The sequence below is a fragment of the Vombatus ursinus genome, unplaced genomic scaffold (assembly GCF_900497805.2).
Source record: "Vombatus ursinus unplaced genomic scaffold, bare-nosed wombat genome assembly UNPS02009770.1, whole genome shotgun sequence".
NCBI lineage: Eukaryota > Metazoa > Chordata > Mammalia > Diprotodontia > Vombatidae > Vombatus > Vombatus ursinus.
The window spans coordinates 15008813-15033004 of record NW_020949548.1 but is presented as its reverse complement, the minus strand read 5'-3'; positions in this window follow the sequence as shown (position 1 = coordinate 15033004).

The window sequence follows — 24192 nt, the reverse complement described above, 5'->3', positions numbered from 1 at the left end:
TGACTTCTCTATCTATTGGCTTCTTCCCATAGTCTTTCTCTTCCTTCTGGGACCTCTCCCAGAAGAGAATTTGGAACTACATGGCTTCTCTTTCTAACCTGGAAGCCAGGAGACTATGATCTCTCTCTTCTCCCAAGTTCCACAAAGGCTAAGTGTATTGAGTAATCAATCTCCACCAATGAGGAGAATCTTATGCAAATGAGGCTTGAGCTGGAGGTGACAAATTAACAGTAGAACTTCTGTCTTCTAGACCAAGAAGGGCCACATTTTGATTACCTGCAGGAGAGGGGGCTTTTTCATCACAGTCCTGGAATTAGGCAAGGAGCAAACAGGATGAAGCTAGGGAGGTGGTCTTGGAAGGGGAAGACAATAAGCATTTATGTAATACCTACTTCGTGCCAGGTACTGTGCTACATGCAGGAAGTCAATGCTGCATCTCACTTACTGGTCCACTGGAGATGTTGTTACCAGATGTGTGGCAGTCAGGTAGAGGAGAGACCTTCCAGAGATATTCTTTCAGGAGGACAGAAAGTGGGGCTACCTCTGCCCTGTGAGATCTTAACACTACCACCACTGCTGTGGACACAGGCTCTACTGAAGTGAGAGGATTTCTCCCTCCTCAGATTTTCCTTTGCCCCTTTGCCCTAGAGACTGTCTACTTTGTATCATACTTACTTCAATGTGTTACACCCACTCCTCATTAGATTGTAAGCTCCCTGAAGGCAAGTCCTGCGCCATTTTTTTTTCATCTTTGTATTCCCAGCTCTGAGCATTATCAGTGCTAAAAATGTTTATGGAATGAACTGAATTGAGCAGAGTAGGGATGGAATCAGGGGGATGGGCAAGAGGAGACAGAGTCCAATAGAAGCCTCTATAGCTAAGAAGCCCCTGGAGGGACCAGCATGAATATCCAAGGAGGGGGGATTCCTCTTTTGTTTGATGAGAGGAGTCACTTGAAAGAAACGACTGAATGAGTTAGGTGGAACTCTAAAAGGTCTGATCTTACAGAGTTGTGTGACCTTTTAAGGTTCACCAAACCCTCTCAGGCTGGGTCCCCGAGGCTCCCACCCTTCTTCCAACCCATTCCCCCTCCCTCTGCATAGCTGCTTCTTGGGTGCAGCAGCCCTCTGTCCTGGAGCCTCAGTCACCACCGGCCATTTTTGTCTCCGTCATATCTGGCCATCTCCATCCCCACTCTCCGTCTTTGTGACATCTGTCTGTGACTCTGTCACCTGTGTCTCGGCCAACATCGGTCTGACTGTTGTCTGAAACTGTGTGTGACCTGTGTCTCTAAGTCTCTGTGGTGTGTGTCTCTGTCTTCCATGTTTGTGTGGTCAGTGTGTCTATGGGCCCTGGGTGTTGGACCTGGGCTTAGCAGGCAGAATTCCTTCAAGATGTGGCTTACTGTACTGCTGACCCTCCCCCCTGCCCCCAGCCTGAGTCACAGGGGCCTTCCCATTAGGAAAGTCTCTGTTACCACTTTTCCTTGTCCTTCTCCTGATCACCAGCTAGCATTTATGAGGCAGGGTCAAACGTTTTAATGAGCAAAGTGCCTTACTCCTGACAGGTAAAACCATTCCTCTTGGCATTAAGCCTCTAAAAGCGCTGCTTCCAGACAAGCAAAGGGCATGGAGGGGCCAGGGCCCTGGAGTCCTTGGAGGTCTCATCAAAACCAACCTCCTGCCCTGCCTTGTCCCTTTGAGAGCACCCACTCTGAGGGTCAGCCCTCAGCTTCCTGATCAGGTAGCAAAATCAGTCAGAGCGACTGCAGGCCAGAAAGGAGAACCATTTGTATGTCTGAGAGCACCGGCCCCATCGGGGTGCGGGGTCTATTCCCACACTCCGGCAATTCCCAAATTAGCCAGTTGCTAAAACTGTAGCATCAAAGAACCAAGTGATGCCCTTCAGGCTGGAGAGGAGAAAACTGAGAGGAGAACTTGGCACACCATTGTCTTTGAGCATTTGAGGACAGATGGAAGAGGGATTAGTCTTATTCTACTTTGGAGAACTGGGAGCCATGGACAGAGGTTACTCTCTCTCTTTCTCTATGTGCCACTGCCTCCCGCCCCTTGCTTAACCTGATCTGGAAGCAAGTGTGTGCTGGCAAACCTTTAACAACCAGCTTTCCAGAAAAAAAATGTACAGGACACATTTATAAGTATAATCCACACTAACGTTTTTTTTTTCCACCACTTTCTTAAGTCTAGACAATGTTTTAGACAATGAACAAAGCAATAAGCCAAGCCTCAAATTGTAGTATTTGCTTATTTCTAAGTTGTAAATGATCACACAGAAAATTTAACAATCTGCTCTCTGGAGAGCAAAGCATACCCTCAGACCTGGAAGACCCCTTTCATAGAATCATAGAATATCAAGGTGGAAAAAGACTTCAGATTTTACTGCGTGCTTCTATCACAGCCCTGACAAGTACAGTGATGGGAGAACTCCCTTCCTTTCAAGTCAGCCCCTTTCACTTTAGCATCTAGGTGGCACAGTGTACTGGAGCTGGAGTTAGGAAGACCAGAGTTCAAATCTAGAGTGAATGGGGACAAATCATTTAACCTCATTGTCTGCTTCAATTGCCTTATCTGTAAAATGGGGACAATAACAGTACCTGCCTTCCCAGGGTTGTTGTGAGGATCAAAAAAGATAACTTGGGTAAAGTGTTCTGCAAATGCTATATAGAAAGTCTAACTAGTTATCAGGATGTCCTTCCTAATGTAGAACCCCATTGCTCCTGGTTTTGATATCTGGGGGCAATCAGGGCAATTATAAGAACAATAACTCACATTTATGCAGCTTAAAGTTTGCAAAACCAAATTATATTACATTATAATATATATGTATATATGCATACATACATATATACACATACATACACACATATACATATATCTATACATATACACATAGGTACATATACATATGCGCATGTGTCCATGTATATATACATATATGTATTAGTGTGTATACATATATGTATGTGTGCATATATATGCATACTATATATAAAGATATATATATATATAATATATATAAAATCTCATTTAATCTTAACATCATCCAGGGAGATAGGTCCTATTACCCCCATTTTACAAATGAGGAAACCTAGGATGAGAGAGGTGAAATGAAGAGTGTGAGAAAGGATTTGAACTCAGGTTTTCCTGACTCCCGGTCTAGGCCTCCACCCACTGCCAAGCTACCTCAAAAATAAGCCTCCTTCCTATTTCATGTGACAATCCTTCAAACACTTGGGGACAATGATTATGTCACCACCATTCCCTCACAATCCTCCCCACCCATGTACACACTCATCTTTTCTTTTTCCTCAAGGTTTGCTGTTGTTCAGTCATTTTTCAATTGTGTTTGACTCTTTGTGACCCTATTTGGGGTTTTCTTGATAAAGATACTGGAGTGGTTTGCCATTTTCTTCTCCAGCTCATTTTACAGATGAGGAAACTGAGGTAAACAAGCTTAAGTGACTTTCCCAGGCTCACAGAGCTATTAAGTGTCTGAGGCCAGGTTTGAACTCAGGAAGATGAGTCTTCCTGCCTCCAGGCCTGGAACTCTATCCACTGCACCACCTAGCTGCAAGTTAAACACCCACAGTTTCTTCAGTTAATCCTCATATGACATGCATGGCTCTCAGCCCTCTCTCCATCCTATTTCACCCTTCCACTTGTGCTCTGGATTGTCAGTGTTTTTCAGTCAATCAATGAAAAAGCCTTTCTTAAACACCTACTATGTGTCAAGTGTGGTGCTAAAATAAAAAGAAATAAATACAAATACAAAGAAATACACATCCCTACTCCCAAGTAGTACCCTAGTGAGGGTGGGAGTGGAGGGGTTAGATAGCAAGTACATATACAAGCACACCTCCACTCAACACAAAAACATATAAAGCAGTTGCATATGTGGTGGTTTGGTAGCAGGTTGGGGAATCAGGAAAAGCTTCATGTAGAAGATGATGCTACATGAGCTTTGGCTTGAAGAAGACAGAGGACTCGAGAGGCAGAGGTAAGGAGGGAGGGCATTTCAAGCATGGGAGATAGCCGGGCAAAGGCTAGAAGAAATCGGAGCTAATGTGTCATATGAGGAAGAGAGAGAAAGCTACCTGGGCTGGATTATGGAATGTGGAAGACAGTAAGGTTCAAGGGGACAGAAAATCTAGGTTGGGACCAGGTTTTGAAGGGCTTTAGAAACTAAACAGAGGGATTCATATTTTATTCTAGGTACCTTGGGGAGGCATCGGAGTTGATCGAGTAGGGGAATGGCATGGTCAGATCTATACTTAAGGAAGGTCTCTTTGGCAAGAGTGTGAAAGATGGACTCGAGTGAGGGAAGATCTAAGGCAGGGAGGCTAATGAAGAGGCAGTTGAAATTATCCAGACCAGAGGTGGCTAGGGCCTAGGTGTGAGAGATGGTGTGGTGGTAGAAGCAGCAAGCTTTGGTAATTGATTGGAGATGTGGAATGATGGTGAGTGAAAAGTCGGGGCCAATGGCGAAATCATGAACCTGGGAGAAAGGCAGGATGGTGGTGCCTTCAATAGAAATAGGGAAGAGAGGAGGGTTTAGGGTACCTACACCTGAACATGTGGTCTGGCCAGGGCCAAAAATGGTGGTACTGTCACCTCTCTTTCTCCTTAACTTGGCCAAAGACAGAGGTGTTTTCCAAAAAAGATCTTTGCTGGCAATTAAAAGAAAAACAGTGAAATGAGACCAGTTCACTATAGGACACAGAAATTTAATTTTAAGATACTCCTAAACTAGCCACAGTCTGACCCAAGGCTTTCTGCATTACAGAACTCCTCCCTCATCTAGCTAATAATATCTGGCCTCTCAATACCTCCTTCTTCACTCCTTCCATGCATCTTTCCCCAAGATGTCCCAATATTCAATCCCCCTTCCTTTTTCCCAGTCAAAGCTGGGAATGACCACATCCTGAACACAAGGCATGGGGTCTCCTTCCTACTATGAGCATCCCTGTTCTGGGTACTATGTGGGGACTGTAAACATATGTAGAGTAACATATATACTGCTCTATGTGAAATATCCATTATTCATGTCTACAGGCACTTCCAGAAGACCAATACAAATCTCAACTTCTCTTCTGATGTCTTAGAAGATGGTCTTCATGAGTTGTTAGGGCCAAAACAATTCATCACTCCATAACTAACCTAGAGATGAGACTCCCTGAATTTGACTAAGCTGGTCCTTGGACAATTTCCTTACCAGCCTCCACTGGAAGCCTTTCATAGGTTCACAGATTTAAAGCTAGAAGGGACTGCAGAGGTTCCCTAGTCTAAACCCTTCACTTTACAAATGAAGAAACTGAGGCTAAGAGAGGGGTAGGGATTTGCCCAAGGTCAGACAGGTAGGACCACAGCATAAAAGATCTAGGAGGGCCCTCAGCCTCCAATTGGTTCAACCGCCTCATTTTCCAGATGAATAAACTGAATCCCAGTGAGGTTGTGTTACAGTCAGGTCCTCTGTCTCCAAGAAGCATTCTTTCTCCTGTGCGCTGTTGCCTCCTAGTTAGTTACAGAGTTGGGGCTGGAATGCAGGTCCCCTGAATCCAAAGTCAATGCTATTTCTCTCCTGTTCAAGGGGAAGCCTGTGGGTCAGAGGTTGGGGGCCTTGGCTTCTCAGTTCTAGGTTGGAACGAAAAGTCTGACTCTCATCTGGGGAGAGTGAGCTCTAACTAGCCAGAGATGCTTGTTTGGTAAAAGGAAGAAACTCTGGCTTCTAGGTCTCACCATGGGTGCTGACCTAATAGAGGTCTTTGGATCAGAGGAAGGGGCTACATGGTCGAGGCTTTGGGCCAGAGGAAGGTGAAGGTCTCTGGGGCATTGGGAATGGTCTCTCACCTCCAGCCCCTGCCACAACCTAAGGATGAGCAAAAACACTCATATTTGCTCTCCGACCACGGCAGCGGAGGTGACTGATGAGGGCCGGGTGACTCTGGCTGGGGCCCAGATTGTAATTAAGACTCTGGGAATGGCACTTATAAATGAGCTGGAGGAGGAGGAGGGAGTCCTTCTACCCCACTACCTGCATTGTTTTCTGTCATTTGGAAGTAATTTGCCGGGTAATTTAGCAGCTGTGCTAACTTCTCAGTGGGTGAAAGCTGGAGAGAGGGGCACAAGGCCCCCAGTAAATCATTACCTGCTGAGCTGGGGGCCAGAGGAAGTTATCCCCTGAGAGGGAGGTCTGCTCTAGGGGAGTGGGCCCAGGCCAGGCTCTTTGTAACTTAGGGAGTGAGCAGATCATGGAAAGCAGAGCTGCCAGGGACCTCAGAGGCTGCCTAGTTCACCCCTTCATTTTATAGCCAAGGACCCTGAGACTCAGAGAGGTATGGAGACTATTCTAGATCACACAGCTAGAAGCATCAGAACCAACCAAGGATATAAATCCAGGTCCTCAGCTGCCATAGCTAGTGTTCCTTCCTCTACACCAGGCCTTCCTCACCTTTTCTGGGTCATGGATGCCTTCGGCAGTTCAGGGAAGTCCATGGTCCCCTTTGACAGTCTGAAGAAGCCTGTGGACCCCTTCTCAAAATAATGTTTTTAAATAAATAAAATGAAATGCATAGAATTACAAAGGAAACCAATTGTAGTGAAATAGAGTTTATCAAACTATAGAAGAATCATCTTCTGGATGATTCAAATCCAGCCTCAGACACCTTCTAGCTATGGGCAAGTCACTTAACACCTGTTTGCCTCAGTTTCCTCATCTGTAAAATGAGCTGGAGAAGGAAACGGCAAACCACTCCAGTGTCTCTGCCAAGAAAACCCCAAATGGGGTCACAAAGAGTTGGACATGATTGAAAAATGACTGAACAACAACAGTTATCAAAATAACAAAAGAACAAAAGACCAAGGTCATAGACCCCAAGTTAAGAACTCCGCCCCTGTCTGAGGGACTGGCCTGCTGCATTTGTAAAAGGGTGTCTGGAGACAGGGGCTTCTTTCCCTGCCTTGGCATGCCCCCCCATTCTCACCCCTCAACCTGACTTCCACTGTTCCACCGCTTTCAGGCATCCTCTACCTAATAAAACAGTGGTGCCTGTTTGGAGCATCCCTGGTAAGAAGCTTAATACCCTACTTAGAGCAAGGGCTCCTTTAAAGACCTGCAAATGCTTACAAATAGAGATTGCATATCCTTTCACTCAGTCACTTAATCCTCAATCATTCCCAATCAGAGTCCTCAGGGTACCTTCCTGGGGGAGCTGCGGGGTAGATAAAGATGAATAAGACAAATTTGAGCCCCCACTGGTTGGAGCCCACAGTCCATTAGGGAAGGAAAAAAAAACCCACAAGAAAAGATAATGAGCAATTCAAAAGAGTTGATGGTAAGTGCTAAATGCTAATTTAAATATTATTAGCTCTAATTCTAGTTGTTTCCTTTTACAGAATGACAGATACTCCATTGGAAGATAAGCTCCTTGAGGGCAGGAATTTAGTGGTCCTTTTATCCTTGCACCTAGTAGGCACTTTTAAAAAAATACCAGTTGATGAATGAATGAACTGGTTAGAAGTCAGCTCAGAGGCCATCATTCTTGAGTAGGAATACCCTCTCTAGGAGGGATTCTTAACCTTGGGTTTATGAACTTAAAAACACGCACACAATTACTAGCACTTTAAGGTTTGCGAAGCTCTATACTCTCACAGTCTCACTTGATCCTCACCTCAGCCCTGGGAGGTGGATGCTATTATCACCCCCATTTTACAGATGAAGAAACTGAGTTTGAGTTGTGACCCTGTGCCCAGGGTCACATAACCAGTAAAGTCTAAGTCTGGATTTGAACTCAGGTCTTCCTGACTCCAAGTCCAGCATTCAACCATTTTACCACTAATTGTATTACTATAGAATTGGCTTCCTTTGTAATACTATGCATTTTATTTTATGTGTTTAAAAACATGGTTCTGAGAGGAGGTCCGTCAGACTGCCCACAAAGGAGACTGACAGAAAGTTTAAGAACCCCTGCTCTGTTTAGTCCGACTCTTTGTGACCCCATTTGGGGTTTTCTAGGTGAGTGGTTTGCCATTTCCTCCTCCAGCTCATTTTACAGATGAGGAAACTGAGGCAAACAGGGTCAGGTGATTTGCCCAGGGTCACACAGCTAGTGTCTGAGGCCAGATTTGAACTCAGGAAGAGGAGTCTTCCTGACTCCAAGCCTGGCACTTTATCCACTGTTCCTGCTCTTGAGGATCACAAATGACCATCTAACAGTATGAAAATCTTCAGTGACTGGGGAACTCATTACCTACCAGGGCAGCCCATTTCATTGTTGAGTTTTAGGAAGTTTTCAGAAATCTGCAGGTTCAATCTCCTACCTCTTATCCTTAATAATAATATCTAACATTTATATAGTGCCTTAAGGTTTGCCGAGTGCTTTAATTATTTCATTTGATCCTCATGACAACACAGGGACCTAGGGCCTTAGTACCCCCATTTGAGAGATGGGAAAACTGAGGCTCAGAGAGATTCAGTGACTTGCTCCATGGTCACCCAATTGATATCAATTAGGGATTTAAGACCAGGTCTTCCTGATTCTAGGTCCAGGACTCTGTGTCCTATGCCAGAATTGTCAATGTGCTTTTCAATGCCACACAACACTCCCAAAGATAACCTGAATCAGATTAAAATGTAATTGGGAAATATTTAGCAAAATAAAGAAAACTACACTAGAACACAGATAATGTGAATATATGGTTTTCCTAGTCAATGTGCGTCTGCAAGGATCCTTATGTACAATTCAGAGGACCCTTGTTTCTGTTTGACACCCCGGCCTGCCTCTCACTGGGAGGGAGGAGAGAGAAGACATTCCAAGAATACCTAGAGTCAGGGCACAAAGGTGTGGGATGGTTCACAATGAGTCCGGCTACAACCTAAGGGGAATGGAGGGGAGGGATAAGGCTAGAAAGCTTGGAGAGCTCCAGATAGATTGTGGGAAGGCTGAAATGCCAAACAAGAAAGCACTCAGTTGACAATTGGGAGATTTTTTCATTTATTTATTTATTTTTGTGGAGGTAAGACATGAATAGATCTATACATTGGGAAAGTTTCTCTGCCAATGGCTCCAAGAGACTGGGGAAGAAAGAGAGTGAAGGTTGAAATACCCATGTACCCTGGATACACTCATTCATGGCCAACTTGGCTTGTGTTCCCCTCCACCCACGTGTGCTCTGCATACCCTTGCACATACCTACCCCCTCACCCTACAATCTTGCTCACGCACTCTCTGAACACACATGCCCCTGTGCACCCATATGCTCTGTACGGCCACTCTTCCTTCAGCAACCGCTGTCTAGGTATAGGCACCATGAGTGTTTCTGCCATCTCCCAGAGCAGGCCGTGGAGGCTGCAGGGGATGGAGGAGGGTAGACCCAAGGGCTTGGGGTAAGTCTCCTAAAACTGAAGGCCCAGGGACAGGGGAGGGGAGGAACAAAGATTTGAGGGGGCTTACCGAACAAGGTCACATCCCAGCAGCCAGAAAGGAGCTGAACGCCTTTCATCAAGTTTTTAACTAGAAAAATAGTGTGCCCATTCCTCTGTAATACACCTCTGGGCTTTTTTATTATGACTTCATTCCGCGTGTAATATCGGGACGTCTCTATAATTGTAAAAGTGTAATAGAATCTAATGGAATTTCATTTGGCGCCCGGAATGGTCCGGGCCGAGGCTGCTCATTCTCGGGGAAAGTAATGACGCCTAATGCCCACACATGGCTTCCCATGACCTTATTCAATCTTGGGGCTGATCGGGAAATATATTGATTCAATTACCTCCTGATGACAAATGAACTCAAAGGAAGAGGAAAAAAGGTCAGCATATATTTGAAAATGTAAATCTTAGCAATGTCTTTGGGATTTGCCCAAAAAAAAAAAAAAGAAAGAAAGAAAGAAAAAAAAGGAAAGAAGCCATTTCGGAATGCCATTTGTGGCTAATCGCTTGGAGTCTCTGGTTGTCTCATTACAAGAGGCCTCGGTGCCTCTCTGCTTCCCTGATCTCTCCTGGATCCTCTTTCAGGCTCAGGCCCAGAGCTGAGGGTGATCTCCTTCCCCCTTCCAATGAGATCACGTAGGTAAATTACCATAGATGTGAGATATTATGATGCTTTTATTTTCTCTTTGATTTTTTGGGGTGGTGGTGTTGGAGCAAGCGTGAGCAAGAAATGAGCATGTTAACCCCATTTTGGAAGTAACTCATAGACACCAAGTATTTCAAGGAAAAGACATGAAAAGTCCAAAGTTTTTAGCCTGGCATTCAAGGCTTTGGTCTTGAACTTACTGGCCTTATGTAGCATTATTTTCCTTCTCTGTACCCCACACTCCAGCTCAAGCCAAACTGTTATTTTCCAAATGTCCTGGCACTCATTACTCCTGAATCTTTGTTCATTTCATTCCCTCCCCATCCTCTCAACATTTCTGCTTGTTGGAATATTAATCAATTAATGCCACCAATTCCAGCATTTAAAAATTACACCTTCTCACTCCTATCCAATATCCATTCTATCACCAGATCTTGTTTCTATCTTGACCATATATCTCCCAGAAGTCCCCTTCTCTTCATTCACACAAACTTAGTCCCAAGTTCAGGTCCTTACCACCTCTCACCTGAGCTCTTGCAGGTGAGGCTAATTAATCTTTTGCCCCAGGTCTCTCCACACTCTAACCCAATCTCCACTCAGCTGCTACAGTGAGCTTCCTAAAGCACACCTCTGGTCATATCACCCCATCTCTTCACTAAATTCCAATGGCTCCCTATTACCTCCAGGATCAAACAGAAAGCCCTCTAGCATTTAAAGTTCTTTACAATCCTGTCCCTTCCTAGTTTTGCAGTCTCATACTTTACTCCTCCTCACCCCATATACGACGATTGATCCAGTTTTCTTGGCTTACCTTCAGTTCCTCACACATGACGTGTCTCTACACTTTTGTGCTGGCTATCCCCTATGCCTGGAATGTTTCCTGGGCTTCCTTCTAGACTCAATTCAAGTCTCACCTTCTGCAGGAGGCCTTTCTCAACCCCAGAGGTAGTTGAGAACCCCATTTGAAATTACTTTCCATCTACCCTCTCTATATCTTGTATGTACCTAGTTACTTCCATGTTTGTGTCTCCTGTTAGAATGTGTACTCTTGGGGGCAGGGGCTGTTTTTGCCTACTTGGCCCAGTGCCAGGCAGACAGTAAGTACTTAATAAATGCTTGTTGGCTCCAAGATCACTGTACCAATGGGAAGTTCGTTCTGGACAAGCTTTGAAGATGGACAATAAGCTAGGCCCAGATTGAATTCCGGGCGGAGCCAAGGTGGTGGAGTAAAAGCAGTGACTTGCTTGAGCTCTCCCCCAAACCCCTCCAAATACCTATAAAAAATGGCTCAAAACAAATTCTAAAGCAGCAGAACCCACAGAAAGACAGAGTGAAACAAATTTCCAGCCCAAGACAGCCTGGATGGTTGATCGGAAAGGTATATTGTGCCAGGCAGGGAGAGGAGCGCAGTTTGGCGTGGGCATGTAGGTCTCAGAGGGCTGAATCTCGGGCAACTGTGGTGGTTTCCAGACTTCTCAACCCATGAATGCCAAAGACAACTTGGAAGGTCAGTGGGAAAAGTCTGTGTTAGTGGGGAGCTGGTGGTCTCAGCTCCAGTCCCTGAGCTCAGCAGGGCAGCGGCTGCCTCCTGAGCTTCCGACCCACAGACTAAAGGGGAATGAGTGGCTAATCAGAGGGGAATTGAAGGGATCTCTCTGCTGCTGCAGGATTCTCTTGCTTTGTCCGTGCTTGGATCTAGGTCACAGTTCTGGGTGGCGGTCCTGGGGCAAGGAGAGGCACTGGCGTGGTGGAGCTTGTAGTGGCTGTGGAGGGGAAACCCTCCTCACAGTTCCAAGACAGAAAAGAGTGCTCATAGACCAAAGCACAGGCCAGGAAAGGAGTAAACACCTCACCCTTGATCCTAGCACCTTGGAAGAACTGAAAATTTACAGGTCCCTAGAAGTATCTCTGAACACAGCTGCACAAAACGCTGAAGCTTGGGACAGTACATTCTCCACACTGGAAACAGACTCCTACCTTTAAAAAGAGTTCATAACTCAAGTAATTGGCTGGGATCATGAGCAAACAGCACAAAAAGAGTCAGACTGTATGATCTTACTTTGGTGACAAAGAAGATCAGAAGAAGACAACAAAGCCAAAGCTCCTACATCCAAAACCTCCAAGAAAAATATGAATTGGTCCCAGGCCATGGAAGAACTCAAAAGGGATTTTGAGAAGCAGGTAAGAGAAGTAGAGGAAAAACTGAAAGTGATGCTAAAGGAGACCCCAAAAAATACTGAAGAAAATAACACCTTAAAAAATAGCCTAACCCAAATGGCAAAAGAAGTCCAAAAAGCCAATGAGGAGAAGAATGCCCTTAAAAGCAAAATTAGCCTAATGGAAAAGGAAGTCCAAAAGTTTACTGAAAAAAAATACTTCCTTAAAAATTAGAATGGAGAAATTGGGAGAGAGGGACAATTTGAGAAATCAAGGCACTGTGTAACACTAATTAAAAGGAATGAAAAAATAGAAGAGAATGTGAAATATCTCATTGGAAAAACAACTGACCTGGAAAATAGATCCAGGAGAGAGAACTTAAAAATTATTGGACTATCTGAAAGCCATGATCAAAAAAAGAGCCTAGACATCATCTTTCAAGAAATTATCCAGAAAAACTGCCCTGACATTTTAGAACCAGAGGGCAAAATAGAAATGGAAAGAATCCACTGATTGCCTCCTGAAAGAGATCCCCAAAGGAAAACTCCTAGGAATGTTGTAGCCAAATACCAGAATTCCCAGGTCAAGGAGAAGATATTGCAAGTAGCCAGAAGGAAACAATTCAAGTATCGTGGAAACACATTCAGGATAACGCAAGATTTAACAGCTTCTACATTAAGGATTTGGAGGGCATGGAGTATGATATTCTGGAGGGCAAAGGAATTAGGACTACAACCTAGAATCACCTACCCAGCAAAACTGAATATAATCCTTCAGGGTAAAAAATGGTCATTCAATGAAATAGAGGACTTTCAAGCATTCCTGTGGAAAAGACCAGAGCTGAATAGAAAATTTGACCTTCAAATACGGGACTCAAGTGAAACATGGAAGAGGTAAACAGGAAAGAGAGATCATAAGAGACTTATTAAGGTTGAAATGTTTACATTCCTGCAGGGAAAGATGATATTTGTAACTCATGAGTCCTTTGTCAGTATTCGGGTAGTGGGAGGGAAAAAATGATATGTTTGTATAGATAGATAGAGAGAGAGAGGGCACAGGATGAGTTGAAGATGAAGGAGTGATATCTGGAAAATAAAATTAAGGGGTGGGAGAAGATTATACTGGGAGAAGGAGAAAGGGAGAAGTAGAATGAGGTAAAATATGTCACATGAAACAGACAAGAAAATGCTTTTACAGTGGAGGGGAAATGGGGGAAGGTAAGAGGGAATGAGTGAATCTTATTCTCATAGGGTTTGGCTTAAGGAAGGAATAACATACACAATGGGGTATGGAAATCTATCTTACTCTACAGGCAAATAAGGGGGGAAGGGGACAAGAGAGCAGGGGGTTGTTAGAAGGGAGGGCAGATTGAGGGAGGGGATAATCAAAAGCAAACACTTCTGAGCATGGACAGGGTCAAAAGAGAGACTATAATAAATGGGGGGTAGGATAGGATGAAGGGAAATATACTTAGTTTTTAACAACAGGCCTACTATGGAAGTGTTTTGCATGACTACACATCTATGACCTGTATCGAGATGCTTGCCTATTCAATGAGGGTGGGTAGGGAGGGAGGAAGGGAGAAAATTTGTAACCCAAAGTTTTAAAAACACATGTTAAAAATTAAAAAAAAAATAAGCTAGGCCCAGGCTAAGGAGGAGGAAGATGGTGGATTAGATTGTGTTCTGGAAATAGCGAGATGCTTTCAGAGGTCGGAACCTATTCATGCCAGAGAATCCCGACTCTTTAGCACTCAAGTCAATGCTCTAGGGCCAGGACTTCTAGACAGCTACAACCTTTAATGACTCAGAGTTGAAGGTCAAAGGAAACATGCAAGGAGGCCATAAATGAGTGAGAACATATTATTAATGATAACATGGGCAAGAAATATTGACAAAGGCATCTATAATCAGAAAAGAGGTTAGGTCTGCGGTGTAGTGAGAACGGAGTGGTCTCCATCCCATCTTTTGCCACTGCGTCTTTGTTCCTTCTTCGCACCATGGAATTGTTGGCCCCTTCTAAGGCTTGGCTCCAATCTCACTTTCTCTATGAAGTTTTTCATGATCCCTACAGTTGCTAGGGTCCTCCCTTGACCCCCAAACTCTTTATTTGGTACTTTGCGTCTACTTGGCTTAGAAAGGCCATTTGCTGCTATGACTCTCTAAATCTTAAAAGCTGAAGAAAAGATGAATCTGATTTCTTTTGTCAGGTCATTTCAGTCTCTGGTTGGAAGTTTACTGAAAAGATCAAGTTTGCTTTTCCATGTAATGGGTACATTTTTAGCATTAAAAATTATTTTCCTAATGTGTAGTAGTAGCTTTTACTAACTGAGACAATATAAAAAAATAGTACAATGTTATATAATTATATAATACAATTATAAGTATACTTATAAGTAAATAGCATAATATAATAAGAGAAAAGATAAGTAAAGAACTTTGAAAACCTTTATGTAATTGTGAGTGGGCATCACCGTCTGTATATTACATTCTCTTCCCCAATAGAATACAAACCCCTTGAGGGAGGAGCTGTTTGATTTTTCCTCCTCCTATCCCCAAAGATGAAGTCTGGTTTAGGGGATTGAGAGTGCACCTAGAACCCAAGGAGGCCTGTGTTCAGTTCAATTCCTGCCTTCTGACACACACTGGATGTGTGACCCTGGGCCAGTCACTGCTTAACCTCTCTGTGCCCCAGGCAGCTCCCTGTGACTGTACGTTACAAAACAAGTTGGGGGTGTTCTTTCCAGCTGAGGAGCTCTGTATGTCAAAGCAAACAAGTCCAGATCAAAAAAAATTAAATAAAAATTAAAATCCTTGGTGCCTTGCACAGAGTAAATGCTTAAGCATTTAAGTAATGCATGGGCTGTCTTTGAAATGAAATACAGCAGACAAATGGGGACTATCCAAAGATCCAGACCAGGAAGGCTGCCTCCAGCATGCCTCAAGATGCTCTTCGGAGGTTTTGTGGAAAGTCACCACAAGGGTGAGGGGACAGATCCAGCATCTGCCTGATTGGTGAGCTGCCCTGAGGCCTATGGGCCCAGACTGCTACTGCCTATCCCTCTAGCTCCACACTAGCCCCACAGCAGCAGCAGCAGCAGCAGCAGCCTCTAGCCTTCTACCCTGTTGTTGGTTTGCCAGGTGCCCTGTGGTGGGGGCGGCAGCTGGTGGAGAAGCCTGGGCCATGTACCACAGCTGTCGGCCACTGCCTGGCAGAGGCTCATGTTTTGTGGATCTCAGCTCATGTCCAGCCCTGGTACCTTTGCTTGGAGGTGATCTGTGTGGAACTTTACAAATTGGTAGAGGAGAGTACCAGGGAGGAGGAACTGAGAAGGAGGGCCTGAATAAATGAAGAGAAATATCACCACTCATCCCTCAGGCACCAGCCAAGTGATAGCAACCCAATCTCCACCTTCCTCAAGGAGCTCAGGAACTGCCCGGAGCTCATTTGCTTGTGTTTTTTTCCCAATTAAAATGACCAATTAGGAGCAGCCCCAGACTCCAAGCATTTGTTTCCCCCAGGATGGGGACTTGAAAAGGGTCCAGCCGAGCAGAGGGCAGAGTCTGGTGACTACCTGAGCCCCGCCAGGCCTGGCAAAGGACACAGGCCCCAGGCAGGAGGGAAGGGAATCGGAAACCACGGCCTAGGGCAAAGAAAGGAGGGCTGGATCCAGAGTCAAAGGTTCAGTGTTAGAAACTCCAGCTTTGCCATTGGCCAGCTATGAGATTCCAAGTAAGTCATTTCACCTTGGAGCTTCAGTTATTTCACATCTTTTTTTTTTTTGTTGTTTGTTTGTTTTTAAAAGAGGGCACTGGGCTCTGAGATTCTTTCCTTCTCTAGACCTAAAATCCTCTCCTCCGGTGAATAGCATCTGGTCCTGTATGTTCCAGTCTTCCTTCTCCTCCAGGCCAGACGTAGTATAGTAGAGAGAACACTAATTCTGCTTCTAGTGTTTACCACCTGTGTGACCTCAGGTGAGCCATTTGACACCCCTCCCCCAGGCCTCAGTTTCCTCATCTGTAAAGTGAGTGTTTGTCTTCCAGCTCTGGATCTGTAATTCTAAGGGGCAGGTCCCCGGAAGAAGGGAGGGATGGAGAGTATCCTATCGGTGGCCATTGTCCCACTCTGGGTTATGGGGGGGCGGGTCGCACGCTGCCTAAGAGAAACAGGTTAAGTCGAGGGAAAGGTCAGGAGGCATGATGTAATGGAGACAAACCTGGAATTCAGAATTGGAACGACTGACCAGCCCCCTGGGTGACCTTGTGTGAGTCACTTAACTTCTCTGGTCTTCGGATTTTCTCATTTATGAAGTGAGGGGTTGGATTAAATGACCACTAAGCCCCCTTCCACCTTTCAATGCTAATGGGAGCCTGCGACTAAAGAGAGGAAGAGGGAAGAGGAAGAGGATGAAGAGGATGAAGGAGCTGGAAGAGAAGGAGGAGGAGGAGGAGAAGCTGGATTGGGCTGAAGGGTGTCTTACATGAGTCAAGAACATGACGACTCGGCTGAGGGACGGGAGCTGAGGATGGTATCCCCTGCTCTAGGCTTCTGGGACTCTTCACCCCTTTCTCCTCTGGCTGGCTTCTTCTGAATCCCTACCTATCTCCCTGCAGTTACGTGCAGGAAAGCCCTACCCTCGAGCTTGATTAAGAGAGAGCAGAAAGAGGAGAAGGAAGAAATAAGCATTTATTAAGTGCCTACTATATATACCAGATGCTGTGCTAAGGCATTTGCTTCCTATGGTTGTGTCCTGAATGAAGGTGTGGGTCTTACCGTGTCCAGACAGGAACACTTCCCTGTCTCCGGAGTACTTTTATCCCCCAAAAGCTGATGCCAAAACATCTTGTGAGAAATGATTATTAATAACCAGTATCTTGGGGAAATTCAGAGTTCCCCCCTCTTCTTCCAAAGTCCTGACTTGAAGTTCACTTTTTCTTGTGAGACTTTACTAATAATGAGATTGCATTGGCTCTCCTCGAGCTCCACCCAACCTTGCAAGGAATTTAATCTAGGGTGGGGAAGCCCGTTGTGTTCTACTCAAACTTGGGTAGAGATAGATCCTTTTGCCTGACTAGCCCAAGGCTTGGGGTGTTCTGAGCAGACATAATGTCTCTGTGCCAGGGTCACTCTCAGCCCCAAGGACCGCTTACTGTTTCGCTTCCACGATTGTCTTTGTTCTAAGAGAGACGGCCAAATGACCATCCTTTCATTAATAACCTGCTGGCCTTAGTAATAAGATGATTAAATTACCCACAAACTATGTCTCTCAAACTTCTTTAAACATCACAGTCTCCTGGAAGTCACTTGGACAATTGTCAAAACACAATATTCGTAGCTTGTAAGAGTAAGAGGATGAAGAGGACGAAGGAGCTGGAAGAGGAGGAGAAGGAGGAAGAAAGAAGGTGGAGGAGGAAAAAAGGGAGAAAGAGGAGGAGGAGGAAGAGAAGGAGAAAGAAGATGAGGAGGAGAAGGAGGGAGAGGAGGAAGAAGAGGAGGAGAGAGCTGGAAGAGAAGGAGGTCAGGAGTCTTTGTGTGGCATAGCTTCGGGCTCTCTGCCTCCTCTGTTTTTACATAGCTCACTTCCCACTGTGCTGCTTCCCCAGGGGACACTTTCCTATCTCAATTCTGTGTAAACAACTAGGACTTAGTGGGTAATCGCTCCTGGGTCCAAGAGTTACTTTCCCATTTTGCAGATGAGGAAACTAAAGCTAAGAAGAGGGACCTTTAAGACCAATGTTTTATCAATGTTTCATCTTTTTCTGTTCATTGAATTGTAAGCCCCTTGAGGGGTGTTTGTATGTATAGCCCAGAGGCTCTGCAGTGCCTGGCCCATGGTAGTCACTTAATAAATGCGGGTCGATTGATTCCCTAAATTGACTCAATGAGCTCACTGGTATCAGAACCAAAGAATGATGAAATTCATATTGGTTTCGTAAAGTATCCTCTAAGATGGGTTCTCTTTTCTTGACATCAGAGCTGTCCTTGAAAATCCAGGTTACAGGGTCAACATGCTTGGAGATGGCCTAGCCCAATCGCCTCATTTTACAGGTGAGGAAACCGAGGCCCAGGAACTGACTTGCCCAAAGGTCACTCATTGAGTTGGAGCCGATCTGGAATTAGACCCCAAACCTCTGGACTCCCCGCTAACTTGTCTCCCCACTGCACTGTCCACCAGGTACACAGGGACTGGAGGTTAACCTGCAGGAAGAGCCTCAACGCAGAAAGGGGCCTCAGAACTCTCAAGCTGAAGAGCAAGGATCTCTCAAAAGTCCCCCAGGAAGTGGACGCCTCTACTTTGAGAAATCTAGAGGAGGGGAGCTCACTACCTCTCAAGGGATCCCATAGCATCTTTGGAAAACTCTCTTCGTTTGGAAGTTTTCCCTGGTATCAGGCCTACCACTCTTCGCCTCCCACCTGGATTCTGCCATCCCCCTTCTTACTCTCAACACTCACAAACTAGAAGACTGTGAACACAAATCTTCTCTTCTGGGGATCAGACACCCTTTGTGCCTTCAGTCCATTCTCTAGTCTTACCTCAGATACTTGCTTGCTGCCATGGTTATGGGCATCGAGCATTTTTGTGCATTCTGGGTCTCAGTTGCTTCATCTGTAAAATGGGGACAGTAGTTGCTTAACACCAGCCCTCTCTCCTAAGGCATAAGGTTGAGGATCAGGAAATAGCAGAACAGACTGGAGCTAGAGAGGAGAATCCTGTTATTTTTTTTTCCCTTTCTCCTGACCCCAGAGGAAGCATCCGCTCCACCAGCCTCCCCACTCAATTTGCATAATTAGCTGACAGCTCATTAACAGCTCATTAGGAACTTGGAAAAATGTGTGACAAGAACAAATTCAGCCCAGCTAGAGGAGCCAGGTGGGAGAGGCGGGGGTTCCCTGGGCTAGGTAAGGGAATGAGTAGAGAACGGCACATGATGTGTGACATTGGACGAGTCATTTTCCCTCCTCTGTCACCCCTGTGGCGTCTGGATGAAAGTCAGAGGGGAAGCGACTGGTTTGGGAGTCCAGGGGGGGTCTAGGGGAGAGAGGAACCTGGCAGGACCAAAGAAAATGCCAGCCTGATTTTTGAGCCCGGGAGTAGGCCCCCTCCTTCCCCACTTTGGCTCATCCTTGAAATTCCATTTAGTTAGATCTTTCACGCCTCGAGCCTAGCTTGAAGGCTCTGTCCCCAGTGAACAAACAAGCCTCTCATTTGTGAAGCCTTAGTAGACATTGGGCCTCAGTGTGATTCCTCATCCCGGCAGCAGGTTTCATTGTTGGAGAGAGAAAAAGACCACATTGGACCTGGCTACAAAAGTGGAACTAGAATCGGGCAGCTGGAGCTTTGCTCCAGGGAGCTGGATTTAGAGGGAAATGACACTACTTGCTGTTCTTTAGCATCCTACAGAAAAAAAAAACAAAATGGTTTTAGCACCCAATTAACAAGAATAATTTCCTAAAACGAGAAGTTATCTGTGCTTGCCTTGGGTATGATTTGTGTTCTTTGCTCTGGGAGGGTCACGGCACACACCAGGAAAGGGTAGGGGGCTCAGAAAATCCCTCGAGGTGGGTAGTGCTTATATTGTTAGTGCTATTTTATAGATGGTGGGACAGAGGTGGAGAAAAGGGAAATGACTTGCCCAAGGTCTCAATATATTCAGCGGCATGGTGGGAGACTAAGAGCTCAGAGTTGCAGGTTCCCCAGTCTAAGGCTCATTGATTCACTTTTTCCTTGCTTGGACACTCTTCAACAAAGCGTTTAAAGGCCTGAAAAATCTGGCATCTACCACTTCTTAGCTGTATGACTTTGGGAAAGAAATTGAGCCTCAGTCTCGTCATCTACAAAACAGTGATAAAAGCAGTTATACTATCTTCCCAACACTGTTGTTGTGAGCAACAAACTGTAATTATTGTTGTTCAGTTGTTTTAGTTGTGTCTGACTTTTCGTGACCTCATTTGGGGTTTTCTTGGCAGAGATACTGGAGTGGTTTGCCATTTCCTTCTCCAGCTCATTTTACAGATGAGGAAACTGAGGCCAACAGGGTTAACCGACTTGCCCAGGGTCCCACAGCTAGTGTCTGAGGTCAGATTTGAACTCAGGAAGATAAGTCTTCCTGATTCCAGGCCCCAAGCTCCATAGAAATGTGAATGGTTAGCAGCATTCATAGTATGTAATATTATAATCCATAAACTGGATAAGCAGCCTGTGGATAACTATCAACTCTATTAAAAAACTCTGGGTCTCAGTTGCTTCATCTGTAAAATGGGGACAGTAGTTGCTTAATGCCCACCCTCTCTCCTAAGGCAGAGGGTTGAGGAGCAGGAAATTCTCACATGAGGCTCCCCATACTCCATTTTCCTGCCTCCATATCTTTGCCTTGGCTGTGCCTCATGCCTGGAATGCTTTTTCTTTGTCTCTATCCCTAGCTCCATTCCAGGGTCAGCTCAAGGGTTGCCTCCTGCAGGAGACTTTTCCTGATTTCCCCAGTTGTTAGCAACCCCCCATCCAATACTTTTTATTTACTTTGATTATGGCATGCATGTATGTATGTATGCATGCATGCATGTATGTGTGTGTGTTTATCTTGGTCTCTATTGTTTCTTCTGGTTATTTTTGACTTTGTAAGCCCCATGCTAAGCATAGGGACCAGAACATAATAAATGCTTGTTGAATTGAATTGTATTTCTAAGTTGGAAACCAGCCATGGAGGAGGTGGGGAGGGGTCCGATAGAGGGAGGTTGGGGTTAGAGGTGGCTGGAGAGCTTGGGATTCTAATCTCAGTGGGTCTACCCTCCTTGTGGGAGCTGGGGCCAATCCTCACGGTTCTTTAAACCCTAGTACGGGATCACATGTGCTGAAGGGGAATGGGTCCAGAGCAGCCAATGAGTTACAAGAAGGTCACAGAGACCCTTACAGATGCAGGAGTCAGGCCTTAGAGTCTCAGGGGAGCTGCGCCTACCCCCCATCTCATCCTCTAGATCAATTCTGGACTTTGCATAAAGTATCGATTCGAAGTGGTTATAATCTCAAAATGTTAATGACACCAATTAATTCTCAATCAGATGGTCCCAGGCCTGGCCCTTTAGCAACAGTGAAGGTTAAAGGCAGATGGAATGGGGCTGAGGACATGGCAAGGGCTTGGGCAAGGTCCATTCTCCTTAGGTGAAGTGTGTGGGGCCCTCAGGTGCATTCTGGGCTCACGGGGTTCATGCAGCATCAGCGTGTGCCGATTACTGGATGTTTGACAACGGCGGCCTCCAGGCCTCCCTCCTCCTCACCTACCCTAAGCATCCCACCTTCGAGGGGTCTCACAGGTCACGCCGTCCAGTCTCTACCTTTACAACATCTGGAACAAGCGGTCATCCAGTCTCTGGTTTGAGGCCTCCAATGCCAGGGACATCAAGAATCCTAAAGCTGGACCCTCAGTGGTCGGGCTGGGGAAGCCGACCGACGAGCCCCTTCTTGGAATTGGGTTTTTAAAGGCATCAAATAAAACTCGGAGTTACAAAGGAAACCAGTCATATTGAAATAGTTATCAAAATATGTTTTAAAATATGTTTAATATTTTAAGTACATATATTTTATATCTGAAATATTTAATATATATGTTTTTAAATTAAAGAACCCTTGCTCTAGAAGGAGGCCAGTCTTAATGTTTCAATATAGCTTGGTATATGTAGATATATAGGTATAGATAGCTAGATAGATGGGTATATAGATAGAAATATAGGTATATAGACAGAAACATGAGTATATAGGTAGGGATATACACATATATGTATATATGTGTGTATGTATGCACACACACATACACGTTAACATCTATATATCCTATATAATGTACAGTATGCATATATTATGTGTGTATAAATGTGTAGATACATATATGCACACACATCTATATACCCTATATAATAGACAACATGTACATATTATGTGTGTATATAAATGTGCGTATACATGCATGTACACATATACCCTATATAATATGTAACGTGCACGAATTATATGTGTGTGTTTGTAGAAATGTGGATATACACACATGTACATATACACATATATACATACGTGTTGCCTTTATTTGCATATATCTTTGTATGTGTAAGTCCAAATCTGTTTCCATACATACAACTTCCCACTCATTGTTCCTAGCCCTGACCTCTGGGGCCAAACAGACCCAGCCTAATCCCTCTTACACATGACAGCTTTTTAAATACCGGGAGGTTACAACCACATCCCCAGGCCCACCCCCCTTGCCCTAATCTTTTCTTTTCCATGCTACCCCTCCCTTCAAAGATCTTAGAGCGGCGAGTTCTCCAGCTCAGCTCCTGGTTTGTCATTAGGGGCCGTCTCTTCTGAACATTTTCCAAATTGTCAACAATTTTTCTAAAATGAGGCAGCTAGAAGGGGACACACTCCCCCAGCTGGGCTCTGAGCAGGGTGGGGGGCAGCGGGACCATCCCGTCCCAGGGCTCGGTGAACACGAGGGGAGGTGGGAGGGAGGGCAGCCCAGGCAGTTTCCCCAGGGGAGACGGCAGATGGAGACGCAGGCTCAGACCCCGGGCTAGCGCACAAGAGAAAACCTTCCTTTGGCTGCCCTTCCCCCACCTTCTGCCTGCTGCAATGGTCCAGCCCTGCCCGAAGCTCCCGCGTGAGTGCCCGAGGGCTGGCGAGTCGTTCCTTTTGTCCCACGTGGGGAGGGCCAAGGGGTCATGAAGACGTTGGCTGGTCTATCTTTATCCTAGGAAGAGAAAGAGGAAATAGAGGTGGGGAAGAGACAGCTCTGTCTTCTTTCCTTCCCAGCAACCACAGCAGCCCCGACTCCCGGCAATATCTCCCCAGCACAGGGTGTCTGAGGAACCTTAACGCCCAGCTTTGACCACAACATTCCTCAGGGGCTTTCCGTTAGCCACAGGCTCCTCAGGGTGAAATTGAAGGCCTTCTGCTCTCCGGTTCCGACCTACCCCTCCAGCCTTACTTTACCTTTCTCCCCTTAGAGTTTTCCGTTGGCACCTTTCTTTCTCACCTCCGAGCAAGTCCCCCGGAGCCTAGGACGTGCTCTTCCCATCTCCTGGTGAAATCCTCTTTCTTCAAGGCTCAATTCAGGAGCCCCTTCATCCAGGAAGTCCTTTACTATTCCTAAAAGTAAAGCCCTCCTCCCCAGCCCCCACCGCATCCTTCTTGTTTCTCCTGCCCACGAATCAAATTCCGACCTGTGTTGTACAGTTGTCCCTTTCCATGGGGGGGGGGGGGTGTAGGGGCGTAGCAACCCCATGATCTGGAAAAATCCACCTAAAATTTTTTGGCCCTCCCTTCATACCAGAGAAGTCTGAGTTTTTTCTTTTTCTTTTATGGGGTATTTACAGTACCTTATTGTAAAATTGGGGTTGATATTTTACAATATGGGTATAGATACACTCATATTTTACGCATTTCTGAGTTTTTACACTTTTTCTGTGTCATCCATCTGCTGTCCTTTGCGTGTCATCTACAATTCCCACAAAATTACCCTCAAATTCCCATATTCCCCTGCCCCCAATGTCAGCTCTCTGAAGACAGAGACTGCCTCGTTTTATCTTTGTGTTGCAAACACGGTCGTGGACAGTTCACTTCATTAGAGTGTACACTAAGGGAATTCTTTCTTTCCTTCCTTCTTTCTTTCTTTTTTCCCCATTCTGTCTTCCTTCCTCTTTTTTCTTTCTTTCTTCCCTCCCTCCCTTCCTCCTTCCTTGCATTCTCTCTTCCTTTCTTCTTCCCTCCCTTCCCCCTCTCTCCTCTCTTTCTCTTCTTTCCTTTCCTTTCCTTTCTTTTTTTCTTCCCTCCCTACTTCCTTCCTTCTTCTTTCCTTCCCTCCTCTTTCTGACTTTCTTTCTTTCTTTCTTTCTTTCTTTCTTTCTTTCTTTCTTTCTTTCTTTCTTTCTTTCTTTCTTTCTTTCTTTCTTTCTTT